Here is a 16,540-nt window from a genome sequence, read left to right as displayed (position 1 = left end):
TGTTCTGAAGGAGATCAACTCTTCAGTTAGACATCTTTGCTACAATATGCCATGTATATTTTGTTCTGACATATCTTTGTTTAGTCTACTCCAGGGAGGGATTTACCAGAAGGCAATAGCCTGTAACTCCCTGCATCATTTGCAATTTAAGTTACTGGTGTGCCGCACATGTGCGGCATGACAATCCAGAAGTGTGTGTGTTCAGGTATGCGAGCTGGAAGTGCGCTGCGTTTAAACTCTGGCTGTTTTTTCTTTGACTGCTTGAAGCCCTGCAGTGCCGAATCAAAATTCCAGCTGCAGTGTTAACTTGGGGCACTTACCTGGATATTTGATGAGCTTTTACACCTTTTTATTTACACAGAAATGTTCCTTGCAGAGACTGGAGACATCGGGAAGCATTTTTTTGGGAGGTTAATCATTTATATTATTGGTGCTTAGCATTTATAAATGTGTTGAAATTGTAAATAAAATGAGTGAAAGAATTACTTTTAAAAAAACTTTGGTTTGTCATGAGGATGTTAATTCCACTAAAGGAACTATAATGGATAGAATGTGGTGATCACTCGCTAATGGGTATGATTGTCCACCTAAGATATTCCATGTTACAGGCTACGGGTTCTGTGGGTTCCTTGTGTGGTTGACAAGCCTGATCTGGAGCTTGTGGTCAATGTAATTCACACTGTAATATATATGATACCATATTATTGTAAGCACAGTTGCGTTGCCCGACCACTAGGGGGAGTAGCACTGGGAATGCATAGGAGTTTGTACAGGGCTCCACCCTTGGCTCCGCCCACGTTCCTCCCCCTGGACTGCTGTATAAAGATCGATGCCCAGAGCCAGCCAACCAGTTCATCCAGGGTTCATCGTGTTACAGGCTGGCTCTGTTGTAAGCAGATTAAAACCACTGTTCATATCTTAAAGCTCGTGAATTGATGGTCTCATCAGAGCTGCATCTTCACTCACTTGGTAGCAGTTTCCAAAAGGTGGGATCAGTCCTTAGAAGCTACGTCACGGGTATTCCTTTTTCAGGCTCTTTTTCCGGGCCTTCTCTTGCCATTCGGAGTTCTCGGAGAATTGTGACCCTTCAATCAGTAGGTTCCTCCAAGCAGGTCTCTTCTGAGCAAAGATCTCCCCGACATTATGTGTGCGATTCTCCGACTCCCATGCCGGGTGGGAGAATCACGGGAGTGCCGGGCAATTCACGCCTCGCCGCCCTGGCACCCGCATGCGATTCTCCCACTCCCCCAAAATGGCGTGTCGCATTTTGTGACAGGCCGCTCGGAGAATCGCTGCTCCGGTCGAGCGCCGATTCTCCGGCCCGGATGGGCCGAGCGGCCTGCCTAATTCGACCGGTTCACGCCGGCGCCAACCACACCTGGTCGCTGCCGGCGTGAACAGCGCGCGACCGCTGCGTGTGGGGCCTGTGGGGGGCGGAGGGAGGATCGAACACCAGGGGGGTTCTCAGGAGGGGTGTGGCCCGCGATCGGTGTACACCGATCGTCGGGCCGGCGTCTCTGAAAGACGCACTCTTTTCCCTCCGCTGCCCCGCAAGATCAATCCTCCATGTCTTGCGGGGCAGCGGAGGGGAAGATGGCAACCGTGCATGCGCGGGTGACGTCATTTAGGTGCCGCCGGCCGCGTCATTCAGGCGGCGCCGCTTTGACACAAGCGTCAAGGCCCGGCGCGCGAGATTGACGCGCCGCCGCTCCTAGCCCCCTGGGGGTTGGAGAATCGGGGGCGAGGAGCGGCCTCCGACGCTGGAGTGAAACACTCCGGTTTTCACTCCGGCGTCAGCACTTTGTCTCCCTTTGGGAGAATCGCGGCCTATGTCTATGTTCCATTTCTTGAGGTAAGCCTGCAAGTGGTCTGGAAGGCACCACAAAAAGTGGCATTTAGCCAGGTCAAGCAGTTGTGTTTACTACTGCACTTCGACACACTAAGAAGCGGTACGATGGCACATTGGTTAGCACTACTGCCTCACAATGCCAGGGATCTGGGTTAATTCCGGCCTTGGGTGACTCATTGTTTTGGAGTTTGCACATTCCGTCCGTGTCTTCCTTCCACATTCCAAAGATGTGCAGGTTAAGTGGATTTGCCATGATCAATGCATGGGGTTAAGGCAGGGGTGGGCAAACTTTTCCGTGCAAGGGCCACATTCAGAAATTCACAATTTTAAAGGGCCACATAGTATATTAATTAATAGTCCCGGTTGTAACCAATTAGCGTGCGGCATATACCTCAGCGCTTCCCCCGGCGGCATCCTGCCTTTAGCCCTCTTTTTCTCTACTTTTCAAAAATGGCGCTTCACCCGGTTATGATTCTGGGCGCCTCATATAGAACATAGAACAGTACAGCACAGAACAGGCCCTTCGGCCCTCGATGTTGTGCCGAGCAATGATCACCCTACTCAAGTCAACGTATCCACCCTATACCAGTAACCCAACAGCCCCCCCCATTAACCTTATAAAAAAAAATTAAAATTAAAAATTTTTTTTTTTTAATGACTTGATCTTGGTGGGCCGCATAAAGACCTTTGGCGGGCCGTAGTTTGCCCACCCCTGGGTTAAGGGGATAGGACGAGGGACTGGGTTTAGGTAGAATGCACTTTTGGAGGGTCGGTGCAGACCCAATGGGCTGAATGGCTTCCTTCTTCACTGTAGGGATTCTATGGATTCAATGGATCCTAACACAATGCTAACATGTGGTGTATCCTATATGGCATTGGGGCAATTTTACCCCACAGAATGGATGATGGCTCAGATCGACCTGTGGGATATGTGTTGAGAACCCTCACAGATGTGGAACTATTCACAAATTGGGAGAGAAGGCCTCTTTCTGTTGCTTTAAAAAGTTCAATCAATATCTATCTATAAGGGAGTCATTTCATTTCAGTGACAGACCACAGTCATTGTTGGGTTTATTCAAGGAAGGTAAGGCGATTACACCAATAACTTTGGCCCGGATACAGTGTTCTTGTTGGTTTATGAGTACACCACTGAACATCGTCCAGGGCACAAATAGCCAATTCCTTTGCCAGATATGGATGCACCCCCCCACATTACCAGAAGAGATAAGAATGGCTATGTATTTTCTAGACACTTTGCCAGTGTCGGCTCAACAGATTAAGTACTGGGCAAACAGAGACAGTGTTGTCAAAAGTAAAACAGAAGGTGAAACAGACAACATTATAAAGATGGCAGAACGAGAGAGCTTCAGAGGAATGAAACTTAAGCAGATCAGTAAAGATGAGCTTAGCTGTGAGATGGTATCGTACTCTGGGGTTCCAGTGCAATCTTCCCTTGGCCAGGAAGAGAATTATTACTGGAAAAGGCAAATAGTGCCCATCCAGGTTGTCGAGAATGAAGAATTAATGAGAAGTTACATGCGCTGTGGCGTGGCATTGATTGTGGAATTGAAAGAGTGGTAATGCACTTTGTGGTAGTGCCAATTTCAGCAGAAGTTACCTGCCGCAACTCCGTTACATCCATGGAATGGCCAGGTCAACCATGGGTTAGGATCCACGTTGACTATGTGGAACTGTTTATGGGCACAATGTTTTCGTTGTTAGTCAACGGTCATTCAAAGTGGATGGAAACATTTGAGATAAGGTCCACAAGTGCTTACACCACAGTTGAGAAGCTTCACCAGTGTTTGGCAATCCACGGGGTACTGGAGATCCATGTTTCAGAAAATGGAACAGCTTTTACCCGTGCCTAGTTTCAGAAGGTAATGATTTTTAACAGAATGAAACATATCAGAATCATTATGTTTCTTCCTTCATCCAATAGACTGGCTGGAAGGGCAGTCAGACTTTCAAGGCTGGCTTGAAAAAGCAACCCATGTTTAAAGAAAGTTGACCTGGTTCCTGCTATTATACAGGATCACCCCATATACAACGATTAAAGTCTCTCCAGCTGAACTGTTGATGAGTCGTCAGTCGAGGACCAAGCTAAGCGTGGTGTTCCCAAATTTAGTGGGGAGGGTGGAGACAAGCCAGAGGTGTCATAATGTACAACCATGTATATAATGGAGTGCAGACAGGCAGTGATTGACACACAGGATGACCAGTGAGCACACAGAACACAGCAGCCAATCACCAGACCACTCTAAAGCCAGAGGGCACCAGTTTTCCCGCTCTCTCAGGATCTAGCCTCTGAGACAGTCAGAGCTCATGAGCATAGCCAGTGCAAACACCATGGGGTAGTCAGTAAGTCTGGCCAGGTTAGCCTCAGGTCTCCAGTCAAGTCAGCATAGTGTCAACCCACAGTTGATCATGTAAAATAGTTAGATGTTAAATAAAATTGTGTTGCATCTCATCAAGTGTTGGAAGTCTGACTCTCGCTACACTGCATCAAACGCAGTCCACATAGACCCAGCCAGCCCAACACATCAAGAGGAACCAGAAAAGGAACCATGATTCATTTAAAAGCGCAAGAGCATTCAAGTCTGGCCTGGGATCCAGCAGACCACTGACTGCACGATCCCTGGGACATTCCTGCCACCACCTGATATGTATCAGCTGCTTGTGGTGCTCACCATATTGTGACCCAGAAGCCTGTCTGCTAAGATCGACCACTGAGGTTTTTGTCTCTGCGATGGTGGATGGTGCGGGTGATAGGTGTGACACCTCTTTGGTGCCCTCCTCAGAGATTTCCTCCAGGGTGCTTTTAGGCGCTGCGGGGGCGGTTGCCTCCTGAAAGCCCCGGATTCATTGGATGGTGATCCTGCAAGATAAGGAACACGGTTCCAGTGAATCTGAAGGATAAATGTGTGAGCAGTTAATAACTCACTTGTGACAGGTCATCTGGATGGAGGTTCAGTGGATCCTCACTTTTATGGCGCGGGCCAACATTGCTGTCGGCGATGGCTCGCTCCTGGCCGTGCCCTGTGATCTCCATAGCCTGTCTTCTCCCTCTCCCTTTTGTTATGAGCTATCTTCTCCTGCAGGGGCACAAGGAGGACATTGTTAGCCAGACAACAGGCAGGTTGGGTCAATAGCGACTGGCATCTGGGGGCACAATGCCCAGACTCTAAGGGGCTATGGTGAGGTGTTCCGGGATCTGGAGGAAGATGCTGGGATGTTGGGTGTTGGGTGGCTGTGAGGTGACATCAGCTGAATTGAAGGTGAGAAGGCGGGGGCGACTGACGGAAGTGATACCGGGGGGAGGCAGATGGTCACTCATCTTTGCAGCACGTAGGACGTTATTCATCTTCTTTCGGTGTTGGTCCCCATTCTCCTGGTCATGCTGCTGGCACTGACGACAGTTGCCATTGCCTTCCAGGTGGCAATGGTAACGTTACTTGGGGGATCTCCTGCCAACACACGGGTAGATGGTGGACCACCTCTCCTCTATCATGTTGAACAGCCATGTTTGGTCACCCTCCAAAAATTGTGGGGCTGCTCTCCTTGCGGCCATCCTCATGGCTTGCTTGGTAGTGAGTGAGCCCCCGGTTGGGCAAATCAGATGCCTGCCGTGTCAGGTGTGGCATGTTTCACATGGGGGAGCACTAATTGCACTAAGTGAGGGAAGATACAGATTGGAATTGTGCAGGAAGCACACTGATTTTCACGCCTGATTGACAATAGTCGTTTTTCGGGAAAATTCCACATATTACTTAAAATAAAAATATCCACAATAGCCATTTAATGCTGGTCACAGATACAGAAAACACCTAGAATGAACGTTCTGATCGAGAAACACAGTGGTTAGCACTGCTGCCTCACAGCGCCAGGGACCCGGGTGACTGTGTGGAGTTTGAAAGTTCTCCCCGTGTCTGCATGGATTTCCTCCGAGTGCTCCGGTTTCCTCCCACAGTCCAAAGATGTGCAGGTTAGGTGGATAGGCCATGTTCTATTACCCCATCGTGACAAAGCATATGCAGAATAGGTGGTGTTACGGGGATAGGGAAGGGAAATGGGTCTCGGTAGGGTGCTCTTTCAGAGGGCCGGTGCAGACTCAATAGGCCGAATTGCTTCCTTCAGCACTGTTGGGGTTCTATGGTTCTAAATGTACACGTCTGTATTGGCCACTGGCATCTAATACGCAGGCAGTTCATATATATATATATATATAGTATAAAGCTGGTCCCATTCAGTTTCTGGTCGGTGGTAACACTCAGGATATTGAGAGCTTCCTCAATGAACTCCAATAATCGCACAATGCAATTCCATGAAACCATATTGAATCTGCCTGCATGAATTATAATATTCTAAATGTCCTGTTACTGCCTCTTTAATCATGGATTCCAGCCATTTCCTAATGACAGATCTTAGACAAACTGACCTGTAGGTTTCTGCTTCCTGTCTCTTTCCTGAACAGAAATGTAACATTTTCGATTTTCCAATCTGCTGGAATCTATCCAGAATCTAGGGAATTTGGGGAGATTACAACCAATGCTTCCATTATCTCTGCAGCCACTTCTTTTAAGACCCTAGGGTATGCAGACCAGCAGGTCGAGGGGACTTATTAACCTTATGCCCCACTAACATTCCCATTATTTTTACTCCAGTGATAGTGATTGTTTTAAATTCCTCTCACTCTTGTGTCTCTTGATTTTCTGCTACTTGTGTCTTCTGTTACGAAGATAGAAACAAAATGCTTTTTCAAAGCTCCTGCCATTTTCTCGTTTCCCATTATTAATTTCCCAGACTCGTGCTCAAAGGGATGCTCATTTTAGCAACTCTTTTCCTTTTTACATTCTCAAAGAAGCTTTTCCCGTCTGTTTTTAAAAGCTCCTGCTTTTTCGTTTCAGCTGTCTGTTACTTTCTTTCAGTTACGACATACATCTTTTAACCAATCACATCGTTTAACCAATCACTGGTTGCCAGAATTTTAAAATAAATATTAGAAAACCCAAACTAAATAAAGAATCACTGGTGAAAGTCTAAATATGAATTTGTTGCAGTACGTGTCTTGGAGAACTTTCAGAGCAGGTTGTCTCCTGGCTGTTCCAGGAAGCTAAACTTTAAACTAAAGCAATTACTTTACTTAAAATGTTGCAATTTATCAAATGGTTTGAGGATTAGGAACTGCAAATATCATTAGGAAATTATATTTAAGCATGGAACCATGGACATGGTTTCTGATTTCAAAATGAAATTGTGAAATATTAGCGGCTGGGTAATTGGTTTCAATTCTGTTCCATTTTCTAAGAGGATAAGCAAAGCAGGGCTTGTTCCCAAATCAATAGGAAAACTTACATGAAACAGAAAAATGTTGGAAATGCTGCACAGGTGAAAAGCAGCGTTTTTAAAAGTGTGGGTTGCGACCTGTGTGTGGGTGTCAGGTGGGTCACGGTTCGATCAGTCGTGCCGTTGCCATGGTGGTTCCGATCGCGGGAGAAGTTCCCAATGGCCACCACCGGCTTTTACATTTAAAATGGCGGCCGCTGCTGCCTTTTAAATGAAAATAAATTAGGCTCAGTAGAGTCGTCCCGCCGAAAGTGGCAGCAGAGAGCAGGTCACGCACCCTGCATGCACAGCTGATGCAAAATGCCCTCCAGGTACATGCTTTTGGTGCCAAGTCACGGAGCAGTGTTGCTTCCATTTTCCAGCTGCTGGAAAGCAAGGCAAGCGAACAGTAAGATGAATGTTTTTTGTTATAACCTGCAAAAGACTTCTGGGTTTGGAGCAATCAGTCTTCCTGTGAGTCTCTCTGAATACAAGCTCCCCTATTAAGGGGATGGGGAGCCTGAGGACATTCGTGATTGAGATCTCTGTAAAGTCGGCAAACTGTGGAACCAACAGGTCAGACCTGTGTGGTAGTCACCACTAGCTGTATTATATGCATTACGGTAAGACACATATACTAGAGGTACTTGGGTAAATCTCTGCCTGCTGGCTCCACCCAGTAGGCGGAGTATAAATGTGTGTGCTCACCGGTGCTGCAGCCATTCTGGTAGCAGCTATAGGAGGCACAACATCTTTGCTCTATAAAGCCTCGATTGTTCCACTACTCTCGTCTTTGTGGTAATTGATAGTGCATCAATTTATTGAACAAAGATTTGTAAAATGACGGATCTTCACATCAAGCCTGATCGCCTGCAGCTGAGCCCTCAAGCACCAACGCTACGTTCGCTTTTCACCACTGGCTAGCCTGCTTTGAAAGCTACTTCAGAACATCCGTTGAGGAACCCTCGGACGCGCAGAAGCTCCAAGTCCTTTATTCACGGGTGAGCCCTGACATTTTTCCTCTCATCTGGGATGTGCCCACTTATTCCGAAGCAATGGAGCTCCTGTTGCACGTTTTGCTATGGGTGTAAAACGCGTTTATTGGGGTGTATTAACTTGCCTCTGTTAAAGGCCGTGTGCTTAACACCACTAGGCTCTGTCTATGTATCTTTCAGCTCAGGAGTCGCCAGTTGCCGTATAGACAACTCACAAATATCTCAAGGTCAGGTTCAAAGTAATAAAATGATACACCGATTAGTAAGTTCCAAACGATCAATATTTATTATACAATTATAATAAATACGCATGCACACACTAAGGGACTAAGCTATGACTAAACTAAGCAAACAGAATACTTAACTACACAGGAACAGGCAAGGTCAGGGAGCGAGGCCTTCGTCCCGGTCTTGGTCTGCAACCTTCAGAAAGCGTGCTGGTCACTGGGGGTCTAGCGGGCTTGGTTCGCGTAGCGAGCGTCGTATTGGCACTTACGGTTCGGCGGCTGGTGCTCAACGGCTGGAGTCAGGATACACGTTCAAGGTCTTGGTCAAAGCCGGAGCACGAAACAACAGACAGGACCATGTGTGGGGGTCTATTTTTATAGGGGTCCCCAATGTCCTTGTCTTTTCCTGGGCGGGCTTTACCTTCAGGTATCGATTGGATCGCTTCCAATCGATATCTTTTGAATTCCTCCAATGTGAGGGTCTTTCTCGATGGTGGGGGCGGTTTCTATAGTGGATACTTCTGGTGCCGCTCTGTCTGGACATCCACTTAAAGTATCTTATTCAAACCCAAATGTTGCCATTGTGTGTGCCTAGATCTGGACTGCCTCATTAGCATGTAAAACGTTCTGCCATTATCACCTTTGGTTGGAGATCTTCCACCTGGCCAGAAACTGGTTTTGCTGCTTGCAAAATGCTAATGAGTGTTTGCAGGCTGTATGCCTTGGCTAAACTGTTTTTCCCTGCAGTCTTAGCGATTCTCCATTTTGTTTGGTTCAGTGTCCATTTTAGGTGGCTACAGTGGCTACACTCCTGAAGGGACATTATGTTCAGCCAGTCAATCAACTATACGCCAGGCACCTCCTATCCACGAGATACCAACTCCCCGGTGAGTCCCTAGACAATTTCTTGCGTGCCCTGCACATCCTGGGGAAGAACTGTGACTGCCAGGCAGTTTCGGCAGTCCAGCACACAGAACTTTTAATCTGAGACGCCTTCGTTACGGGCATGAGGTCTGCGTACGTCCACCAGTGCCTATTGGAAGGGGGTACGCTTGATCTTGCGGGAACCAGGCAGCTCGTGAACTCGTTAACAGTGGCCTCCCTTAACGTCCAGTCGTAGGCCCACGTCCGCACTGTACCCTCATGGGCATCGTGGGCCCCACCAGCTACCAACTCCAGCTCACCGGCTCTGCCCATAGGCGGTGTATAAATGTGTGTGCTCGCCAGTGCTGCAGCCATTCTGGTAGCAGCTACAGGAGGCACAACATCTTTGCTCTATAAAACCTCGATTATTCCACTACTCTTGTCTTTGTGGTAATTGATAGCGCATCAACCTGACTGGGATCTGATGTATATTGTAAATATAATTGGCTGGATTCTCCATTCCTGAGACTAAATGTTGAAGTCGGAGCATGATTCGTGAACTTCCACGACAGCAAAACCAGCATCACACTGGACTGATTTAGTGACTGTTAAGGGGCTAGCATAGGTGTCACATGGAATGCAATTGATTCCAATGGGAAATCGTGTTGGATTAGCCAGATTTGCGATTGGCACTCAGGAGGCTGATAAGCTACAGCTGCATATACACACTTCACTCCCCACACACACCATCCCAGCAACAAGATGGCACTGGTTGCTGGGCCAGCTGCTGGGTTGGCTGGTGCCAGAGGGCACCTTGCAGGGTGGCCTGGGGGGACATCCATATGACCCTTGGTCCTAAGTTCACAGTGCGCAGTCAGCGGCATGAGTAGCTGCATGGCTGCCTTGTCGGTTGCGCCAATGGTGCTCCTTTCCCATCCACCCCAACCCCACAGCCCAGCTCCTGGCCATCCCCCGCTACTCCTCCCAGCACTGGCAGAAACCCCCCGACCAGTGGTACAACTGTCAGCAAACTATGGCGATGTTGGGCATTTTTCTGTATCTCCTCTCTCTCTGTCTCAGCAGTCACGGTGCCTGTTTCACAATTTTTAAAAGCACAAGTGAATCTCGCCATCAGGAATTCGGCCCATTGGAGGCAGAGAATCGCGGTGGCCCCAGTGAATATCGAGTTGAGCCCGCTAATGATCTGCCGGGGTGCTTACTGTACGTGCATTCTGGAACCCATTTACACCGGAGTTGAGGTGACTGATGAATTTCGGAGTCCGCCACATTTTCAGCATCAGAACCAATTCTCCGCCCAATTGTGTTTCCCTATTCCAGCATCGGCCGACAGAGAATCCTGCCCAATTTCTTTCCAATAAAACAAGTTGTCTTTTGACCATCTCAGTTTGGACTCATTTGTGGCCCACTAAAGTTTTCTTAAAAGTAAGAGATGGCCAGAGACTCAAATAGGCAGTTTACCTACTGTACAGGATCTCACAACAGAATCTGCTTGAGAGCTGCTCAGGCAAGTCCAGGGTAGAACAGAGCAGTGCTAGTATTAGCTCTGTACAGAGCTCCAGGGCCTCTGGTTAACAACATAGAACATAGAACATAGAACGATGCAAGACAGTACAGGCCCTTCGGCCCTCGATGTTGCACCGACAGGGAAAAAAAAACTAAAGGCCATCTAACCTACACTATGCCCTTATCATCCATATGCTTACCCAATAAACTTTTAAATGCCCTCAATGTTGGCGAGTTCACTACTGTTGCAGGTAGGGCATTCCACGGCCTCACCACTCTTTGCGTAAAAAACCCACCTCTGACCTCTGTCCTATATCTATTACCCCTCAATTTAAGGCTATGTCCCCTCGAGCTAGCCACCCCCATCCGCGGGAGAAGGCTCTCGCTGTCCACCCTATCTAACCCTCTGATCATTTTGTATGCCTCTATTAAGTCACCTCTTAACCTTCTTCTCTCTAACGAAAACAACCTCAAGTCCATCAGCCTTTCCTCATAAGATTTTCCCTCCATACCAGGCAACATCCTGGTAAATCTCCTCTGCACCCATTCCAAAGCTTCCACGTCCTTCCTATAATGAGGCGACCAGAACTGTACGCAATACTCCAAATGCGGCCGTACTAGAGTTTTGTACAACTGCAACATGACCTCATGGCTCCGGAACTCAATCCCTCTACTAATAAAGGCCAACACACCATAGGCCTTCTTCACAACCCTATGAACCTGGGTGGCAACTTTCAGGGATCTATGTACATGGACACCGAGATCCCTCTGCTCATCCACACTACCAAGAATTTTACCATTAGCCAAATATTCCGCATTCCTGTTATTCTTTCCAAAGTGAATCACCTCACACTTCTCCACATTAAACTCCATTTGCCACCTCTCAGCCCAGCTCTGCAGCTTATCTATGTCCCTCTGTAACCTGCAACATCCTTCCGCACTGTCTACAACTCCACCGACTTTAGTGTCGTCTGCAAATTTACTCACCCATCCTTCTGCGCCCTCCTCTAGGTCATTTATAAAAATGACAAACAGCAACGGCCCCAGAACAGATCCTTGTGGTACGCCACTCGTAACTGAACTCCATTCTGAACATTTCCCATCAACTACCACTCTCTGTCTTCTTTCAACTAGCCAATTTCTGATCCACATCTCTAAATCACCCTCAATCCCCAGCTTCCGTATTTTCTGCAATAGCCGACCGTGGGGAACCTTATCAAACGCTTTACTGAAATCCATATACACCACATCAACTGCTCTACCCTCGTCTACCTGTTCAGTCACCTTCTCAAAGAACTCGATAAGGTTTGTGAGGCATGACCTACCCTTCACAAAACCATGCTGACTATCCCTAATCATATTATTCCTATCTAGATGATTATAAATCGTATCTTTTATAATCCTCTCCAAGACCTTACCCACCACAGACGTTAGGCTCACCGGCCTATAGTTACCGGGGTTATCTCTACTCCCCTTCTTGAACAAAGGGACCACATTTGCTATCCTCCAGTCCTCTGGCACTATTCCTGTAGCCAATGATGACCTAAAAATCAAAGCCAAAGGCTCAGCAATCTCTTCCCTGGCTTCCCAGAGAATCCTAGGATAAATCCCATCCGGCCCCGGGGACTTATCTATTTTCACCTTGTCCAGAATTGCCAACACTTCTTCCCTACGCACCTCAATGCCATCTATTCTAATAGCCTGGGTCTCAGCATTCTCCTCCACAATATTATCTTTTTCTTGAGTGAATACTGACGAAAAGTATTCATTTAGTATCTCGTTTATCTCCTCAGCCTCCACACACAACTTCCCACCACTGTCCTTGACTGGCCCTACTCTTACCCTAGTCATTCTTTTATTCCTGACATACCTATAGAAAGCTTTTGGGTTTTCCTTGATCCTACCTGCCAAAGACTTCTCATGTCCCCTCCTTGCTCGTCTCAGCTCTCTCTTTAGATCCTTCCTCGCTTCCTTGTAACTACCAAGTGCCCCAACTGAAACTTCATGCCTCATCTTCACATCGGCCTCCTTCTTCCTCTTAACAAGAGATTCCACTTCTTTGGTAAACCACGGTTCCCTCGCTCGACCCCTTCCTCCCTGCCTGACTGGTACGTACTTATCAAGAACATGCAATAGCTGTTCCTTGAACAAGCTCCACATATCCAGTGTGCCCAACCCTTGCAGCCTACTTCTCCAACCAACACATCCTAAGTCATGTCTAATGGCATCATAATTGCCCTTCCCCCAGCTATAACTCTTGCCCTGCGGGGTATACTTATCCCTTTCCATCACTAATGTAAAGGTCACCGAATTGTGGTCACTGTTTCCAAAGTGCTCACCTACCTCCAGATCTAACACCTGGCCTGGTTCATTACCCAAAACCAAATCCAATGTGGCCTCGCCTCTTGTTGGCCTGTCAACATATTGTGTCAGGAAACCCTCCTGCACACATTGTACAAAGAACGACCCATCTAATGTACTCGAACTATATCTTTTCCAGTCAATATTTGGAAAGTTAAAGTCTCCCATAACAACTACCCTGTTACTTTCGCTCTTTTCCAGAATCATCTTCACCATCCTTTCCTCTACATCCCTAGAACTATTAGGTGGCCTATAGAAAACTCCCAACAGGGTGACCTCTCCTTTCCTGTTTCTAACCTCAGCCCATACTACCTCAGAAGAAGAGTCCCCATCTAGCATCCTTTCCGCCACCGTAATACTGTCCTTGACTAGCAGCGCCACACCTCCCCCTCTTTTGCCCCCTTCTCTGAGCTTACTAAAACACCTAAACCCCGGAACCTGCAACAACCATTCCTGTCCCTGCTCTATCCATGTCTCTGAAATGGCCACAACGTCGAAGTCCCAGGTACCCACCCATGGTGCCAGTTCCCCTACTTTATTTCGTATACTCCTGGCATTGAAGTAACACACTTCAAACCACCTACCTGAACACTGGCACCCTCCTGCGAAGTCAAATCTGTGCTCCTGACCTCTAAACTCTCAATCTCCCGTACCCCAAAACTACAATCCAGGTTCCCATGCCCCTGCTGAATTAGTTTAAACCCCCCCCCCAAAGAGCACTAACAAATCTCCCCCCCAGGATATTGGTGCCCCTCAGGTTCAGATGTAGACCATCCTGTCTATAGAGGTCCCACCTTCCCCAGAAAGAGCCCCAGTTATCCAGAAATCTGAATCCCTCCCGCCTGCACCATCCCTGTAGCCACGTGTTTAATTGCTCTCTCTCCCTATTCCTCATCTCACTATCACGTGGCACGGGCAACAACCCAGAGATAACAACTCTGTTTGTTCTCGCTCTGAGCTTCCATCCTAGCTCCCTAAAGGCCTGCCTGACATCCTTGTCCCCTTTCCTACCTATGTCGTTAGTGCCAATGTGGACTACGACTTGGGGCTGCTCCCCCTCCCCCTTAAGGACCCGGAAAACACGATCCGAGACATCACTTACCCTTGCACCTGGGAGGCAACATACCAAACGTGAGTCTCTCTCGCTCCCACAAAATCTCCTATCTGTGCCCCTGACTATTGAGTCCCCAATTACTAGGGGCAGCAGGGTAGCATGGTGGTTAGCATAAATGCTTCACAGCTCCAGGGTCCCAGGTTCGATTCCCGGCTGGGTCACTGTCTGTGTGGAGTCTGCACGTCCTCCCCCTGCGTGCGTGGGTTTCCTCCGGGTGCTCCGGTTTCCTCCCACAGTCCAAAGATGTGCGGGTTAGGTGGATTGGCCATGCTAAATTGCCCGTAGTGTCCTAATAAAAAGTAGGGTTAAGGGGGAGGTTGTTGGGTTACGGGTATAGGGTGGATAGGTGGGTTTGAGTAGGGTGATCATGGCTCGGCACAACATTGAGGGCCGAAGGGCCTGTTCTGTGCTGTACTGTTCTATGTACTAATGTTCTACTCCTTTGCCCCCTTCCCTTCTGAGCAACAGGGACAGACTCCGTGCCAGAGGCCCGTACCCCATGGCTTACCCCTGGTAAGTCGTCCCCCCCACAAGTATCCAAAACGGTATACTTGTTACTCAGGAGAACGACCGCAGAGGGTCCCTGCACTGACTGCTTCTTCGCAGTCCCTCTTACAGTTACCCATCTATCTCCAGTCTTTGGTGTAACTACTTCCCTGAAGCTCCTATCTATGACCCCCTCTGCCTCCCGAATGATCCGAAGTTCATCCAGCTCAAGCTCCAGGTCCCTAACACGGTTTTTGAGGAGCTGGAGTTGGGTGCACTTGCCAACAGCCCTTCCACAAACCACCTTCAACTTAGGCTGACCGCACTGCACGTATGCAAATTCCCCCGGAACAGCTGATCAGTAGCTTTGCTCTGCTGCCCTCTGCTGGATGCTTGCTTTCACTCAAACTCCTTGGGTCTCCTTCGCCGGTTCACCTTCAACTTAGGCTGACCGCACTGCACGTATGCAAATTCCCCCGGAACAGCTGATCAGTAGCTTTGCTCTGCTGCCCTCTGCTGGATGCTTGCTTTCACTCAAACTCCTTGGGTCTCCTTCGCCGGTTCACCTTCAACTTGGGCTGACCGCACTGCACGTATGCAAATTCCCCCGGAACAGCTGATCAGTAGCTTTGCTCTGCTGCCCTCTGCTGGATGCTTGCTTTCACTCAAACTCCTTGGGTCTCCTTCGCCGGTTCACCTTCAACTTAGGCTGACCGCACTGCACGTATGCAAATTCCCCCGGAACAGCTGATCAGTAGCTTTGCTCTGCTGCCCTCTGCTGGACCTACAAGGAGAAACTTAAATAAGGAACAAAGCAGTATAAAGATGATTTCTTGAGGTATGGTTTTATCAATTGTGCCGATGCAAATAGGATGCAAAACCCATTTGTGTTATATGCAGGGAAATACTCTGAAATGAGAGGAGAAGTTTCAGGTTTTGAAAGAGAAATGGTGAGTGAAAAATTCCTTTTGAGACCCCAATGTCAATTATGAACTTACAGATGACTCCAAATTAAAGGACTATGCTGCTATAGCTGATGTGTAATACTACATTAAAAACACACAAAAAGCTCATGAGGCTATCAGCATTCTGGTGTATCAGCATCCCAGGAGTGTACAGTGCTGAGTAAAATAAGCATTTTGCTGCTATTGCACATCACGACAACCTACATGTGTGAGGTTGGATTTTCCTTTTTCATAAAGATGAAGATGGCACAAAGGAACAGGCTGAAGTTTGCACCTGATATGCGCATTGCCCTCTCCTCCTGTGAACCTGAGTTAAGTGAGGTGGTGAGGACCAAGCAGGCTCCCCTTTTGCATTAAAGGTAATTGAACATGGCATGTGTAGTGAAGGTTGGCTGGCATGTGTCGTGAAGGTTGACTGGCGTGGGTCATGAAGGCTGGCTGGCATGGGCCGCAAAGGTTGGCTGGCGTGGGTCATGAGGGCTGGCTGCCGTGGGCCGCAAAGGTTGGCTGGCGTGGGTCATGAAGGCTGGCTGGCGTGGGCTGCAAAGGTTGGCTGGCGTGGGTCGCGAAGATCAGCCGGCATGGGTTGCGATAAAGTTTGAAAAACACTGACGTAATGGATGTAACTGCATCGGAAGCTGTTCAGAGAAGATTTACCAAACTAATACCTGAAAGGGGTGGATTGTCATTTGAGGAAAGGTTGCGCAGGCTGGTATCCACTGGAGATTAGAAGAGTAAGAGGTGACTTTATTGAAACATATAAGATTCTAAGACATAGGAGCCGGATTAGACCACTCGGCCCATCGAGTCCACACCACCATTCAATCATG

This window comes from Scyliorhinus canicula, chromosome 2, assembly GCF_902713615.1.
Source record: "Scyliorhinus canicula chromosome 2, sScyCan1.1, whole genome shotgun sequence".
Taxonomy (NCBI): domain Eukaryota; kingdom Metazoa; phylum Chordata; class Chondrichthyes; order Carcharhiniformes; family Scyliorhinidae; genus Scyliorhinus; species Scyliorhinus canicula.
The sequence above is the reverse complement of the archived record's forward strand: the minus strand, read 5'-3'. Positions refer to the sequence as shown.